We start from the raw sequence: 15,953 nt of genomic DNA, 5'->3' as shown, positions 1-15,953 counted from the left end.
CCCCCATTTCTAAACTGATCCTTTCTCGAATTTTCAAAATTAGGAACCCTCCCGTCCCCTGCACTCTATCATAAGTCCATCAATTGATGGTTCAGCAATTTTAAATGCATTTGTTGTAGTTAATTAATAATATTCTGATCAAGTTAGTAGTAAGACTGAACACTCAGTGATTTTGTAAAAAAACCAAAAAACAGGGGGAGGTTTTTAATTAATGTCACAGTAAATTCACCATGCAGATTTGAAGTGAAAAAGCCAAAATGACTGTCTACAAAAAAACATGAAAACAGTAAACAATGATAGTCCATTTATACAATTCGCGGATGACGCGTTTCGGGATATTCATCCCTTCTTCTTGAGCCTATTGGGTTTGGACTGCAAAACCTAAACAGACATGAAAAACAACATTTAAACAAACATAATATACGCATGTAAAGTGCTAAACATAGTGGTCCTTATTGAACCCACATCGAATTCACATATATAGGTATATCCTAACTGGAGTAGTTCAAATGTAACTATCTGAGGTATTCATAAACGTTACTCCCCAATAAGGGGTACCCACTGTGGCCAGTGCACCAGGAACAAATCCATGTTCTATATCAGGAAATAATCAAAGGAATAGAGGTGATTACCCATCTGTGAGAAACATCTCCAAGGAGTGTGTGCCAAAAAAGTAGAGTTGCGGCATACCTTAAGTATAGTGGAGGTGAGGCGTAAGAAAACCCTCAAAGTTTGGTGAACTCGTGTTTCTCAGTTCTACCCGCCAGGCAGTGGAGAAAACCCTCGTCTCAGGCGTGCAAGATGCCTATACAAGAGACATAAATAAAGCGGTTCTAAGAGTTTGGATATTCATTACACATGTAATTGGTCAAAAACAATTATTATATTTAAAGTTTGTTCACAGAAAACGCTAACAACAAAGAAATAAAGGGACAACAGTCCCTTATGAATAGAGATGAGCAGAAATGAATTCGGTCCATAAGTGCATAACGGGCGTGAAAAAACAATGGGAGCATATGTAGAGCTCTCGCTTACCTTACAATCTGCAAGTAAAAACGGGAGTTACACGTGCGGATGCACTGCTTGCCCGGAAATATTCATATGTCCCAAAATATCCTCGGGAACCAAAATCTAAAGTGCTCGGCTGTAAACATGAAAGAAGCAAACAATTCAGAATGCTCCCCAGTGGAAAGAGGGGATCTAATGGATCGTAGTTTGAAATAGGTAAGGCGCCATTGATATCCTGTTGTATTTACCTGTGCCAAGTAGTTTCAATGAAGCTATACGATCGCGTGTGAAAGCAGAAGCCGCTTCTGTTGCTCAATGTAACTAAAATACGAGCGCCTCCCGATCGGGGGGATAAGATGCTCGTGTGGACTGTGGAGGGTCTCAGCGTCTCCCTGGCAACGATCTACACAGGCACCAGCCCATGACATGACTGGCGCTCATTTTAACACCAGCATTTCAGCTATGGTGCACATGAAGATTTTACTTAGTCCTTTTTTTATCTTCCCCACACACACACTCGGTTCTGGATGGGCTGGTGTCTGTGTAGATCGTTGCCAGGGAGACGCTGAGCTCCCCGATCGGGAGGCGCTCGTATTTTAGTTACATTGAGCAACAGAAGCGGCTTCTGCTTTCACACGCGATCGTATAGCTTCATTGAAACTACTTGGCAGAGGTAAATACAACAGGATATCAATGGTGCCTTACCTATTTCAAACTACGATCCATTAGATCCCCTCTTTCCACTTGGGAGCATTCTGAATTGTTTGCTTCTTTCATGTTTATAGCCGAGCACTTTAGATTTTGGTTCCCGAGGATATTTTGGGACATATGAATATTTCCGGGCAAGCAGTGCATCCGCACGTGTAACTCCCGTTTTTACTTGCAGATTGTAAGGTAAGCGAGAGCTCTACATATGCTTCCATTGTTTTTTCACGCCCGTTATGCACTTATGGACCTAATTCATTTCTGCTCATCTCTATTCATAAGGGACTGTTGTCCCTTTATTTCTTTGTTGTTAGTGTTTTCTGTGAACAAACTTTAAATATAATAATTGTTTTTGACCAATTACATGTGTAATGAATATCCAAACTCTTAGAACCGCTTTATTTATGTCTCTTGTATAGGCATCTTGCACGCCTGAGACGAGGGTTTTCTCCACCGCCTGGCGGGTAGAACTGAGAAACACGAGTTCACCAAACTTTGAGGGTTTTCTTACGCCTCACCTCCACTATACTTAAGGTATGCCGCAACTCTACTTTTTTGGCACACACTCCTTGGAGATGTTTCTCACAGATGGGTAATCACCTCTATTCCTTTGATTATTTCCTGATATAGAACATGGATTTGTTCCTGGTGCACTGGCCACAGTGGGTACCCCTTATTGGGGAGTAACGTTTATGAATACCTCAGATAGTTACATTTGAACTACTCCAGTTAGGATATACCTATATATGTGAATTCGATGTGGGTTCAATAAGGACCACTATGTTTAGCACTTTACATGCGTATATTATGTTTGTTTAAATGTTGTTTTTCATGTCTGTTTAGGTTTTGCAGTCCAAACCCAATAGGCTCAAGAAGAAGGGATGAATATCCCGAAACACGTCAACCGCGAATTGTATAAATGGACTATCATGGTTTACTGTTTTCATGTTTTTTTGTAGACAGTCATTTTGGCTTTTTCACTTCAAATCTGTATGGTGAATTTACTGTGACATTAATTAAAAACCTCCCCCTATTTTTTGTTTTTTTTTACAAAATCACTGAGTGTTCAGTCTTACTACTAACTTGATCAGAATATTATTAATTAACTACAACAAATGCATTTAAAATTGCTGAACCATCAATTGATGGACTTATGATAGAGTGCAGGGGACGGGAGGGTTCCTAATTTTGGATCCTCGTCTTTTGTTTCTACTTCTATCGTTATTGTGATCCTGTGCCAGGTTCACGTTTCCTCCCCCGCACCTCAAAAAAATATGTATACTTCTACACATTATTGAATAAATCAATCTCTAATTTTAGAATACCAGGGAGTGCTTCTACTGATCTACCCCTTTGCACCTTTCTCGAAGTTTAACTGTCAATAAACATCAGCGATGAAACACACAGACTGAACACCAATGGTGCGTGAAAAAGCCAAACCATCATCTTCACCACCGACCATGGGAGGAGGGTGGAGGGTAGGGGGGGGGGGCGGTCTCTGGCACCGAGGGGAACTGGCCTACCATGGATAGGGTGACCGAGCCAAGAGATGACGGGAGGTGTGACAAGGTCAGTAGCCTCACACTGTCAAGTGGCGGGTGGGGGCCTACCAGGAAGAAATCCAGAGTCTGTCCTATCCCGGACAGGGGCAGTGACAGTTGGGGGCATGTGGCCCAATTCATGTCCCTTACTGACGTGCCAGTTTTTGTAGTGGCAGTACCCATTTAAATAACCCCATGCCTAAAATAGCAAATGCTGGCCAAGGTTTACTTTGCTTTTCAGAAACACAGCAGACAAAGGAGAAGAGCACTTGCAAGCGAGGGAATTATCAATGCCCCATGCAAAAGCATTGGTACACCCTGTCGGAGAGGGAGAAACCGAGGACCGGCAAACAGCCTTGTGCTAGCAGTAGGTCAAAACTGCCAGAGCGAACCAGATCACCAAGTAAGGAGCTCTTACACAACTGTATGTAAAACTGTACAATGCACGACAACCTCAGCCCACCCAGAAAGGCGACCAGTGCAGGCACCTTGATCACCAGGGATTTAACAGGAAACCCCACCACATGAAACAGGCAAGAACCCCAAGCCCCAAAACAAACTGGGACATTGCACAAGATGAACCACCATAAATGTTCCATGGTGGCCCTGTGCAGGAAAGGGGGCGGGATTAAGGGAGTATATAGCCTGCAGGCTTTGGCGCGCCATAAATCCAATTAACATATCATAACATATACATATTGTATGTATGTAATACCTACCGGGTGGAACAGATGGGGCCAGGCCAGACAGGGACAGCAGACCAACCAGAGGACAGGGAGGGAGTAAAAAGATCCTAGGAAACAGTACAATACCCAGGACACCCTCTTCATCACGAAAAACATGGTTTACCCTATCTCCCCACCTAGTGTTTTTCCAATGGCCTCCTACCCCCACGCTACACCATCCAACATGTCGACCATCCAGAAAGGGCAGGATGTGGGGGGGCATTCATCGGAGCGATTGGCCACGCGCCATCATCCCCTCTCCCAGAAACAGCTTGTTTGAATTAAGTTGTCTACGGGTTCCCTTTATCTCACAAGGAATCATCACCTTCTACCTTATCTAAAGACCCCCTCACAGGAGGGGCTCATTGATTTTAACATCCCAGAGTCTCACACCGACAGCCACACGCATAGAATGCTTTTTGCACTACCAGATCCATGGATTTTAAGCAAATTGTGCTCTTCCCCCACGCACAACAATGGTGATACCCTAGACTTAGTCTGTACATTATCCCCCCCCCCCCCAACAAAAAATAAAATAAAAAAACAAATAAAATTCGCCTGCACAGACCTTATCACACAAGACTGGTCTGGCCATGCCACCATTCCACTGTCAATTACCCACTCGACCACAGCCAACAAAAGATCAGGCTAAATGCCCCCTCACTCAGCACTGCCAGTTGAAACCTTTCCTGCCAATGAGCCAGAAGTAAACTTTGCAGACTTCCCCACAATAGGGAATGACTCTGACATGCTAGAATTATTCAACAACTCTGCTACAACACTTGTAGACACTCATGCACCATGAATCCAGTAAAAACCAGCTGCGCCAAGACCAGACTATCCGACCCCTGGTACACCGCCAAGCTTGCTGCCAACAAATGTGTAATAAAGCCCAAGACAAACGACAGGTGCAAAAACCATAACCCTGGAGATCTCACCTAGCTCAAATCTCTCTCTGCAAACAAAAGGATTTGAATTACCAAGGCCAAAGCTGCTTACTACTCCACCACCATCATCATCATCACGGCTGCCTCTAACAGGAGCAAAGTCCTCTTTGATGTATTAAAGCATTGCACCACATACCCACCGGACCCAGAAACTCAGGAAAATTATGATGGTATCAACAATGTTTGTATTGAAAATATAGACCAAAAAAATAAATAAATAAAAAATCTGACAGCTCATCAAATCCACCTCCCACAACGTTAGCCTCCACCCCAGCGCACACACATTGCCTCTCTGGACCGAAGTCACTCTTCTCCCTCTCTCTAGATGACCTAAAAACAAATCACCTCCCTCAAACCTACTTCCTACTCGGACGATATCATCCCAGCCTACATCATAAAACAAATGATGGGCCCAGGGATTAATGCACTCCACAGCATCAATGATGGCTAACTCACAAAAGGGTAATTCCAGGACACCCAAGACTGGTTTCATATGACCTTTTTTGATAAACCCAGACGGCCTGGGCAACAACTGGCCCATTACGAGCCTCCAGTTTATTGTCATAATCTTGAAAAAAGTAGTTGCTACAGAACTATTCGCCAGAATTGTACAACTACACCTCCTCAATTACTATCAGTTGGGGTTCTGTTCCAAGTATAGCATCGATATAGTCACCATACTAGTGGTGGATGATGACCTCCAAATCATGGTTAAGGGCAAATAATGCCTCACCTTCCTTGACTTTTCAACACTGTCGACAACTGCATTTTTCTCTTGCTCCACGTCGACAGGATGGGATTCTCTGGCACTGTGATGAATTGGTTTACTTTCTACCTCTTGTGCAAACACCAGACCATCCAGATGAACAAGTTACTTACCCCTGGTAATGTTCTTTCGACTGGATGTTCCTCCAACATATTCCTCATGAGGCACCGACAACAGGAAATCAACTTGACTGGGTCATAACACACAACCTGGACACCCATCTTCAAAGTGATCATCTAAATACACTTAAAAAATCCAGAGTTGAAATAATAATGAACCCAAGAAAATCTTTAACAGAAATACTAGGAAATTAGGACAGCACAGATACAACAGTGTGTAGATAGGATCTTGGAAGACCACAAGGAAAGTGATTCCTGTGAGGATATCATTTTGAAATATCTATTTGGGGCACGAAAACTTGGAGAAATTTGCACCGATTACAGCCAAATCTGTCAGTCAACAACAACCATCAAAAATGGTTTAACTCTAATCTTGCTGAAATTACGAGGGAAAAGAGAAGGAAAGAGGGAAGAGGCTTGAAACAACCCACTCAGACCAACAAGGAAAGTTGGAAGAGAACTGAGAAAATCTACAAGAAGGGTATTGACGAGGCCAAGAAAGACTACTTTAACAACCAGATTAAGTTAGCCACAAATTCCACCAGCAAGCTTTTCGACATTCTTAAATCTGTGGAAAAACCAAAGACTCTCCCCACCTTTGAGCCCATCTCCGGAGGACTGTGAGACGGTGGTTCAGGAGGCTTTTGCCAACAGAATTATGAAAGCAAGGGAGAATATAATAGCTGCCCAAAAAACGCCAGACATTGAGACTGCTCGGCGACGCCCCGATTTCATACAGTCCCCAAAAGGCAATTTTAGTTTCCATGCCATTACATCCGAGGATATGATAAAAGTGATTTCTTCCATGAAACCCACATGTAAAGAAAGTGTCATCCCTCCAAAATGTATACTGGAAAACAAAGATCTTTGCCGTCATACTGACCAATATGGTAAACGCATCTTTCAGAGACGGCACCAGACAACATTAAAAGAGTTATGGTTAGGCCTCGGACGAAAAACCGGATTTAGATGAAAAGGACACCGGAAACATGCGGCCCATCACCAATTGTCATTTTTAACTTAAGGTGATGGATAAGGTAGCCACTGAACAGCTTCAAGAACATGCAGAAGCACAGTCAGGCTTCCGGTCAGCACATAGTACGGAGATCGCAATGCTGAATATCTTAAATAGGAGCAAGACAGGTTTGCTAATACACTTTGACCTCTGTGCAGTCTTCGACCTACTGGATCATCAACAACTCCAGTGGGTACTGGAGAAAGTTGCAAATTGCTCCAAAGGGGCCACTAGATGGTTGGTTTCATTCTTATCCGACAGAAAATCCAAACTACATTGGGGAGATAAATGGGCCAAAGAGGCACCCATAACTTGCAGGGTTCCACAGGGTGCCAGCTTGTCGCCCCTGCTCTTTATCCTCTACATCAGGGGTCTCTGCATAGTGTTTGACAACATCGGAGCATTTTTTACCAACTTACGCAGATGACACCCAGCTGGTGGTAGAAATCAGTGGCGACTATTTAGAGGATAGCACAAAGGTGGAAACATTATATAACATCATAGAGGCATGGATGGAATCAAACTGGATGTGCCTTAACGGCAACAAAACTGAGATGATCGTCGGATTCCAGCAGGCACAAGCCATGGGACCCGAATACAAATCATTCATCATCAAAGATACCCCCACTCATGTCGTAGACAAAGTGAAAACGCTAGGACTCATCTTGGAAGCCTCCCTGGGTGCAGTTGCTCAAGTCGAGAATCTTAACAAGAACTGTCTTTGCCATCTCTGTTTCCTTAGGGCCATTTGACCGTACTTAAGCAAGGTGAACACCACAATTATTGCGAGGGCTACCATTCTTTCCCGACTTTGTTACGGTAATGCGCTACTTCTAGGCACTAACAAACACGGTATAGCAAAATGTCAGATCATCGAAAACAACACAGTAAGAATAATAAAAAAGAAAACCACGTGTGATCACATCACAGCCGATAGAAAGGCGCTATACTGGCTGACTATTAAGGACAAGATACATTTTAAATCCATGACCCTAGTCCACAGGTGCCTCCACGGGAAAGCGCCGAAATATCTGAAGGAGAGGATTACCCTATATGCCCCCAGGCGCTCCCTCGGATCAGAGGCTTTAGGCCAGGTTTCTATTTTATCCTGTAGACGAACCAACGGGTTGGGGAGAGCCTTGCCAAATTGCCTCCATCGCTCAGACTGGAGCCAAATTACGTAGTTTTCAGAAGAAAACTGAAAACACTCCTTTTTAAGTAAAGACCAGGAGTCTTTGTTTTAGTTTTCAGCTAGGGCCTTGCCCGTTTGGTATGTTGTGTTGATTGTTTCTATGTATGCGCCCCGACGCCTGTGGGATTTCGGCGCAATATAAATTCATAAATAAATCTTTGACATGTAATGTCCAGTTTCTGCAACATTTTCGGCAGAGCGCGCAATGCATCGATGGCATCAAGTGGATGTCCCTCGAAGTCCTCCATCGAGGGTGATGTCATCGGATGTTATGAGTAGCACGCACAGCACCGGTTGGCCTCCGTTTTGTATTTCCCCTCCGAATGTAGCAGAGATGCCCATAAATATGGGCATGACAGTACTCAGCCTTGGTGGAACGAAAGCTGTAATACCATGGGAAAGTCTACAGAGGGGTAGGTTGGGAGGGTGATAAGGAATACATTGGAGGAACATCTAGTTGAAAGAACGTTACCAGGAGTAAGTAACTTGTTCTTCCAATGGATTGTGTCCTCCAACGTATTCCTCATCTTTGACAAACTACCAAAGCAGTATCCATGATAGGAGGAGGGAGAAGAATTTAGATATGCAGAATTTTAAAGGGCAGAGTAAAGTACTGCCTTACCAAAAGCGACATCTTGAGCATGGTAAGTATCCAGAGAATAATGCCTAGTAAACGTGTGTATTGATGACCACGTTGCAGCATCACAGATGTTCAATAGGGACACCCCTTTGCAGGACTGTCGATGTGGCCATGCCCCTGGTGGGATGAGCCCGCAAGTCCTAAGAAGGGTCTTCACTTGCTAGTCTGCAGCATTCAGAAATAGTGAGGATGATCCATCAAGACAAGGTCCGTTTGGAAACAGCCTGACCTAGTTTGTGTCCTGTATACCCTACAAAGAGCTGGTAGTCCAATCTCAGTTTTGATATTCTGGAAATATAAAAGCTCTACTAGGATCCAGCCTATGGAGTCTTTCCTCTCCCTTACTAGGATGAGGTGGAGGATAGAAGGCCGGTAGCACAATTTTCTGACTTAAATGAAAGTCAGAAACAACCTTAGGCAAGAATGGGGTTTTTACCCTTAACACAACCCTGTCCTTGTGGACTATAGTAAAGGGTGGCTTGGAAGAAAGTACCTGCAACTCGCTCACTCTACGTGCAGATGTTATAGCAACCAACAGTATTGTCTTAAAGGTGAACAACCTCAACGGACATGAGTGCAAGGTTCGAAAGATGCACCCATGAGAAACTTCAATACCAGGTTGAGGGTTCCAGACCGGAACCTGAAAAGTAGATTGAGGGAACACATTTGTGTGCCCCTTTAGAAATTGAGTCACCAGTGGGATCTTGAAATAGGAGCATTCCTCTGACAAGATTGAGAACGCTGCCAAGTAGCCCTTAATGCTGCCCACCTGAAGACCTTTATGTGTTAATGAAAGCAAAAAGGATAAAACATCCAGAGTTGTACATTGAAAAGGATAAACATTGTTATCTCTGCACCAGTCGCACAATGTATTCTAAAGGCAACGGTACAGAGATTCTGTTGCTGGCCTTCTGGCCGAAAGCAACACCTCCATTACATCATCCGGGATGTCCCAATCCTTGTATCTCAACCTTTCAGAAACCAATCGTGAAGGTTGAGAGTCTTGACCTCTGGGTGGAGAACCTGAACCTCCTCTCTCTCTCATAGATAGATAGATAGATAGATAGATAGATAGATAGATAGATAGATAGATAGATAGGAGAGAGTCCTCTCTTTGTGGAAGACGCATCGGAGGACAGAAGGATATGTCCATGTCGTACCACGTTCTCCTGGCCCAATCCAGAGCAATGAGGATCATGTGACTCCCAAACCTTCTTAACCTCCCGATTACCTGAGGAATGACGGGGACGAGAGGAAACGCGTAAAGTAGCAGGAATTCCCAATCCACCACGAACGCGTCTCCTAGAGCTCCTCCTGGAGGAAATTCCCTTGAGCAGTACAGCCTGAACTTCCGGTTTACATCGGTCGCAAACAGATCCACTTGAGGGGTTCCCCAAATGGTGAAGATCTCTTGAAGGACTTCCTGAGCTACACTGCTCTGCCTGCTCAGAGCGTCCGCCGCCCCGGTTAGGTGCACTGCTGATAGGGAGATTCCTTCTTGAATAGCCCACTACCAGAGCTGCATTGCCTCCCTGCACAGTGGTAGTGACCCTACACCCCTCTTGTTGAGGTAGTGCATGGCCACTGTGTTGTCCGTTATTATCACGACTTTCTTGCCCCATACAGACGGCAGAAAAGCCTTCAGCGCTAGGCTGATGTGTAGTTTGGACTCCGATGGAGATCAACGACCGCCGATTATCAGATCGTTGGCGTGAGCTCCCCACCCCGTGAGGGAGGCGTCCGTCACTACTGTTATCTCCGGCCATGGTTGCCAAAAGGTTTCTCCCTCCATAATATTGTCCTCGCAGGCACACCACAGAAGATCCTGTGAGACTCTGGTTGGAATCTGAAGCCGGTCCGACATCTTTCCTGAGAACTGGGACCATTGTGTTCCGAGAGCCCACTGAAGGGATCTCATTCTCAGATGGGCCTCTGGCACCAGAAAAATGCAGGATGCCATGAGGCCAAGCAACCTCAAGAATTCAAAGGCCCGAATATTCTGGGCACTGTGGAATTTTGTTACCATCTGGAAAATGTCTTGAGCCCTCACCTTGGGTGGTGTGCTCTTTCCATAAGAATGTGTCTAATACAGCCCATATGTACTAGAGCTGTTGGGAAGGTGTCATATGGGACTTCTTGAAATTGAGGGCGAAGCCCAGTTCGTGAAGAGAGTGGCAGGTACCGTTGAGATGATCCAGGGCTTGTTCAGGAGAACGCGCCCTGATCAGCCAATTATCCAGGTAGGCGTAGACGTGAATCCCCCCCTCTCTCCTGAGATGCGCTGCCACCACCGCTATCAGTTTGGTGAAAACCTCCGGGCGCAGGTCAGCCCGAATGGCAGGACTCGAAATTGATAGGGCGAGCCGCCAACTGCGAACCTCAGGTATTTCCTGTGCTTGAGATAGATTGGCACTTGAGAATAAGCATCCTGAAGGTCCAATGACCCAAACAATTCTGGAGTTGGATCTGAGAAAGAGTGACCATCTTGAATTTGTCTTTCCTGAGGAACTTGTTCAAGTATCTCAAGTCCAAAATGAGTCTCAGTCCTCTGTCCTTTTTGGGAATCAAAAAATATGGGGAATTTCAACCTGTGTTCCTCTCCACTACAGGTACTGGTTCTATAGCGCCTTTCTCTAGCAGCATTAAAATTTCCTGCACAAGGTGGGGATCTGGAATTCTAAAAAAGAGTGTTTACCCGGTGGATTGGTCGGAGGCTTTTTTTTTTAATAAAAGGAAGGCAGTAACCATGGGATATTGTCTCCAGAGCCCAAGCATCTGAAGTAATGTCTCGCCATTCTTCTAGATGCTGCGACAGCCTGCCTCCTACTGGTGAGCTGTGACTCAAGCCCTCAGAGTGGTTTTGAAGCGGTGGTTGCAGCGGCCAATGGTAAAGAGGCTGCTGCTGGAGCTGGCTTGGCACGCTACCACATACACCACAAGGACATTTCTGTTGGCCTCTTTGACTGGCCATTCCTCTCACCCTTCCAAATGAAGAGTAGAAGCGAAAAGATCTAACCCTCCAAGGTTATCCGCTAGGACGAAAAGGCTGAGGTTGCCCAACAGTGGCGCCTAAAGATTTGGCTGCAGCCTTAGATGTCTGCAACTTCTCAAGGCTCTCGTCAGCCTTGATGCCAAAAAGAGGAGACCCGTCAAATGGCATGTTGAGAAATCTAGCCTGCACATCAGGTGCAAAACCTGACTTTCGCAACCACGCAAACCTGCGCATCACGGTGCTAGTAGCCATGGATCTGCTGATGCTATCTGCAGAATCCAAAGCAGACTGAACTCACACATGGCTTCCTTGCCGTCCTTAACAATCGCAAGGAAGCAGTCTCTTTCATCCCCTTCGGGAATATGCTCTGATTCCATAGAGATGCACTCCCACAGAGTGCACGAAAATTCTGCAAGGGCACAAGTGGAGTTGGCAGATTTTAATACCATGCTCCCTGCAGAAAATACCTTTCTCGCCCATCCATCTACGCGTTTATCGTCCCTATCAGGAGCGATGGTAGGGTACGCCGCCTGTTTCAAGGTAGCCGTAGCTGCCTGGACCACCAGACTCTCGTGAGTGGGGTGTTTTGACAGGTAGCTGGGGGTCGCTACTGGAGGGGCGGTATTTCCTTATAAGATTTTTGTTAACAGCCGGATTAGTTTCTGGAGTCTCCCAATTCCTAGCCACCCTTTTTTGAAGTGCAAAATGGAAAAGTAATACTGGATCAGTAGGAGGACCCTTGTCCAGAAGGTCAGTTAGATCATCATCCTTATCATAAGATGCTAGAGGTATAGACCAGCTCAAGTACTCAACAACCTTAGACATGAGCTGTCTACATGATGAGTCAGCATGCTCCCCTGGCTCTGGCTTGCTGAACTCCAGCTCAGGAGAGGTGTCAATACCACTGGCATTGTGCCAAGTATCACACATTAGGAGTACCATAACAGAGCCCAAAAGGGGCATCTTCCTCATCTGAACGCTCTTGCTCTTCAAAAATGGATGTGAGGGACTTTAAGAAAAAATAAATAAATAAATAAATAAATACATAAATACTTTTCGGTAGAGGAGTATATATCTTCTCTGGTTTAGAACCCAGAGGCTTCGACGTTGTCGAAGTCATCGACTTTGTCTTAGCCAGTGCCTTTTTCGGAGGGTCACTAAGCACTGTGGGCTGAGCTGGTAAAAGTGGCACAGCTGGCGTCGATGTCAACAATGGCATTGAAGTCCTAATTAGGGAGGATTTGTGCTTTCTTTTTAAATAAGGGAAGGAGGGTTGTCCCTACGGCCCTAAACAATCAAAAACCTTTGAACCGTGTTTGAGAGGAGTAATTCTTGAGCCATCAGTGACACAGGCAATATATGAAGTCTGTGGAAGCATATGCCCTCCCTTACAGAGTCCATGCCCTGACCTAAGTGATACCATGTCCCTTGCAGAGGAGCCAGTCACTCCTTTACTGGCCAGGCATCGTGTGTAGATGGAGGAGTAAAGCAAAATGATGGGCCTGCATGGGAAGCACACATGGTACTCTGACCTGCTTTGTCGTGATATACAGAGAACAGAAGAAATCCTCAAGTATAATCCATGGGTGACGGGGTAGATCACTGGGGAGAAGGTTGGAGTCAAAAGGTAACACCCACTGGACCGAAGCAGGAATGGAGCACCCTAGCGAGGGTCAAAAATGGAGAGCAGGTTTGTGCCTGTGAACCACCAGAGACTATTGTGTAATGCATTGTTTTGCCCGCAGAGAGCAAGTAAAATCTGGTGGCAACAGAGCCAAGTACGAACACTTGGTTGGCAATGTGGAGTTCAGTCAACCACAAGAATAAAGGTCTAGGTGCAGCAGAGACTGCCACGTCGAAACAAGTCAACCATACCACGCTGCTCAACCGTATCCGTGACAACCTGGGCATCACCGATCAGGCTCTGGCCTGGCTGACCTCGTTACTCTCACAACCCTCCTAGGTTCAACTTGGGTCTTTCCCATCTTCTATTTCCCATTCCACCTGTGGTGTTCCCCAAGAGTCTAACCTCTCGCACTGGCTTTTCAACCAATACCTGGCATCTCTCGCCTACTGCATTTCCCTTTTCTGCTCTAATTTCCAGCGCTATGCTGATGTAACCAAGCTCATTTTCAGGCTTCCTTCAGCCACCTCCTCTCCTTCCCTCATCTCGGATTGCCTAATCGCCCTTCAAAATTGGTATGCCGCCAACGACCTTTGTATAAATGCCAACAAGACCGAGATCCTTCTCATTGGTACACCTGCACCATCCTTTCCCCTCACTCTCTGGCCGTCCTCCCTTGGCCCTCCTGCCCTTACTTGCGAGGCAAAGAATCTTGGTGTCATCTTTGACTCCACACTCTCCTTCTCTGCACACATCTCTGACATCTCTAAATAGTCAAACTTCTTACTGCACTTCCTCAGAGGTACTCTGCCTTTCCTCTCCATCCCTCAGGTTGGACTACTTAAACAGCCTCTTTCTAAATCTTCCTGCCTCTACTCTCCACCCTTTATAACTAATCCAGAACAGGACTGCGAGACTTGTCCCCGGCCTCAAGCCCTGAGATCGTATCTCTCCAGCTCTGAATTCCCTTCATTGGCTCCCAGTGGATGCAAGGATTAAATGTAAAACCCTCTGCATTGTGCACAAGGCTTTCTGGGGACTGGGTCCAAAATACCTTCATCTATCCCTCTGTAAATACCTCCCCTCTCAAGCCTTTCGCTCCTCTCCCTCCAACCTTGAAACTTGAGGAGAACCAACTCCGGTTTCGTAAGCACCTCAAGACCTTCCTCTTTGCTTCTGCCTTTTCCCCTCTTCTCCCCTGCTGATCTGTTTTCTCTCTGCACCGTTCACCTGGCCACCCTCTGTCCTTCGGGCACAGGTACCTGCTCACCCCGACTCCCCTCCTGCACTGCCTCCTGGCCACCCCCTGCACTGGGGTCTCTATCTGTACCCATACAGCCCCCACCCACTTCTCTTCTGCACTTATCAGATATACCCTGATATGCTTAACCTAGCACTTGCCTCTTGCTGGCTGCACTACCACCTTTATTTATTTAGTTTTCTCCTCTGTTCCGCACTTTCTACTTTCCCTTCCATGCACTTTACCCCTTTTCCCTTTCCCAAGCACTTGCGTTCTCAATGTCACTGGGCCTAGTAAGATCATCGTTTTTGTTCTCCCCTGTTCCCCACCCTTTGCCTAGTCGCGCTCTGAAACACTTGTGTACGAGCGCGATATAAAGAAAATACCATTTAATTTTTCATTCAAACAAGGAGACTACGTAAGAGTTTACCTAGCTAGTTGAGAAAACGCGGGAACCACACTAAAACCAAAACTAGCAGCAACAGCAGATAGCAGCATCTAGACTGAAGCCAGCATCCTACAATCCTGTAAGGAATGTGGACACTATCTAGTGTGAGAAGTATGCTTAGGTCATGTGGTAGCGTTTTCTGATTGTTTACACAGACTTATTACTGGTCGTGACCATTTGAAGGGTTGAGCATTGCTTTGGTAGAAGACATTCAAAAAGCGGTTCCATGAAAAACACCAATATACCAAGTGGAATGATGATAAACCCCTACAGAAGTGTTGCTGGGGAGACAATTGCAGAGAAGAACTTCTTCATTAAGTTAAGAATTAAATAAAAAAACACATGAGTTATATTTGGTTTGGTAACTGGGTATTTTAGAATGTTTTATCATCAGACCTCAAAATGTGCACTTGCCACTAGCTGTTAGCTAGTGATAATTGGCCCTTGATGAGTAAATGGTGTGCATTTTATATATGGAGAATTGTAATGTGTAACCCTGATCAACAACAACGACTTAATTTCGGACATTCTAATATTTTCCCCAACTATAATACGATTTTAAGAATCTCACGCATCATATGCAAAACATAGGAGGTTCTTCGGGGCGCTGTTGAGCAGCCTACAAAATGGCTGCTTAGCTCTAAAGCTCCGTGCCTAGCCGCTGATTATCCGGCTACATCTGCGGTCCTTGGCATAATCCTTCATTTCCATCCTGCCCCCTGCGTTGCTGACTGCCTGGGCTACCTTCACGCCTCATCCTGGAGCGAATCGGACCCCCCAAAGCCCCCAACTGACTATTACGCTGTGCCTCGCTGGAGGCCGACTCTGGGCCTGCGGGGTGCCACTGTGACCGCTGTGTGCCGGCTTTGCGCCGCCCTCTGGAGCTTCCGTCTGCTGCCCCGGACCTGGCGCCTCCAGAACCAACACTTTCCCTGGAAACTTGGCCGCTCCGCACGTGCAGCCTTCCCGACTGGACCCGGGCTGCCGGAGA

The 15,953-nt window shown here is 45.8% G+C and overlaps 1 protein-coding gene across 3 annotated transcripts in view; it reads right to left on the bottom strand.

Annotated features, from left to right (window-relative positions):
- GTF3C2 (general transcription factor IIIC subunit 2) overlaps positions 1-15,953 on the bottom strand; it is a 1,345,710-nt gene that overhangs the window by 1,292,366 nt on the left and 37,391 nt on the right. The gene's annotated exons all lie outside the window — the stretch shown is intronic.

Source organism: Ambystoma mexicanum, chromosome 4p, assembly GCF_040938575.1.
Source record: "Ambystoma mexicanum isolate Mex_15411 chromosome 4p, UKY_AmexF1_1, whole genome shotgun sequence".
Classification (NCBI taxonomy): Eukaryota; Metazoa; Chordata; class Amphibia; order Caudata; family Ambystomatidae; genus Ambystoma; species Ambystoma mexicanum.
Note: the sequence above shows the minus strand (reverse complement) of the source record. Positions and strands in the feature narration are given on the sequence as shown.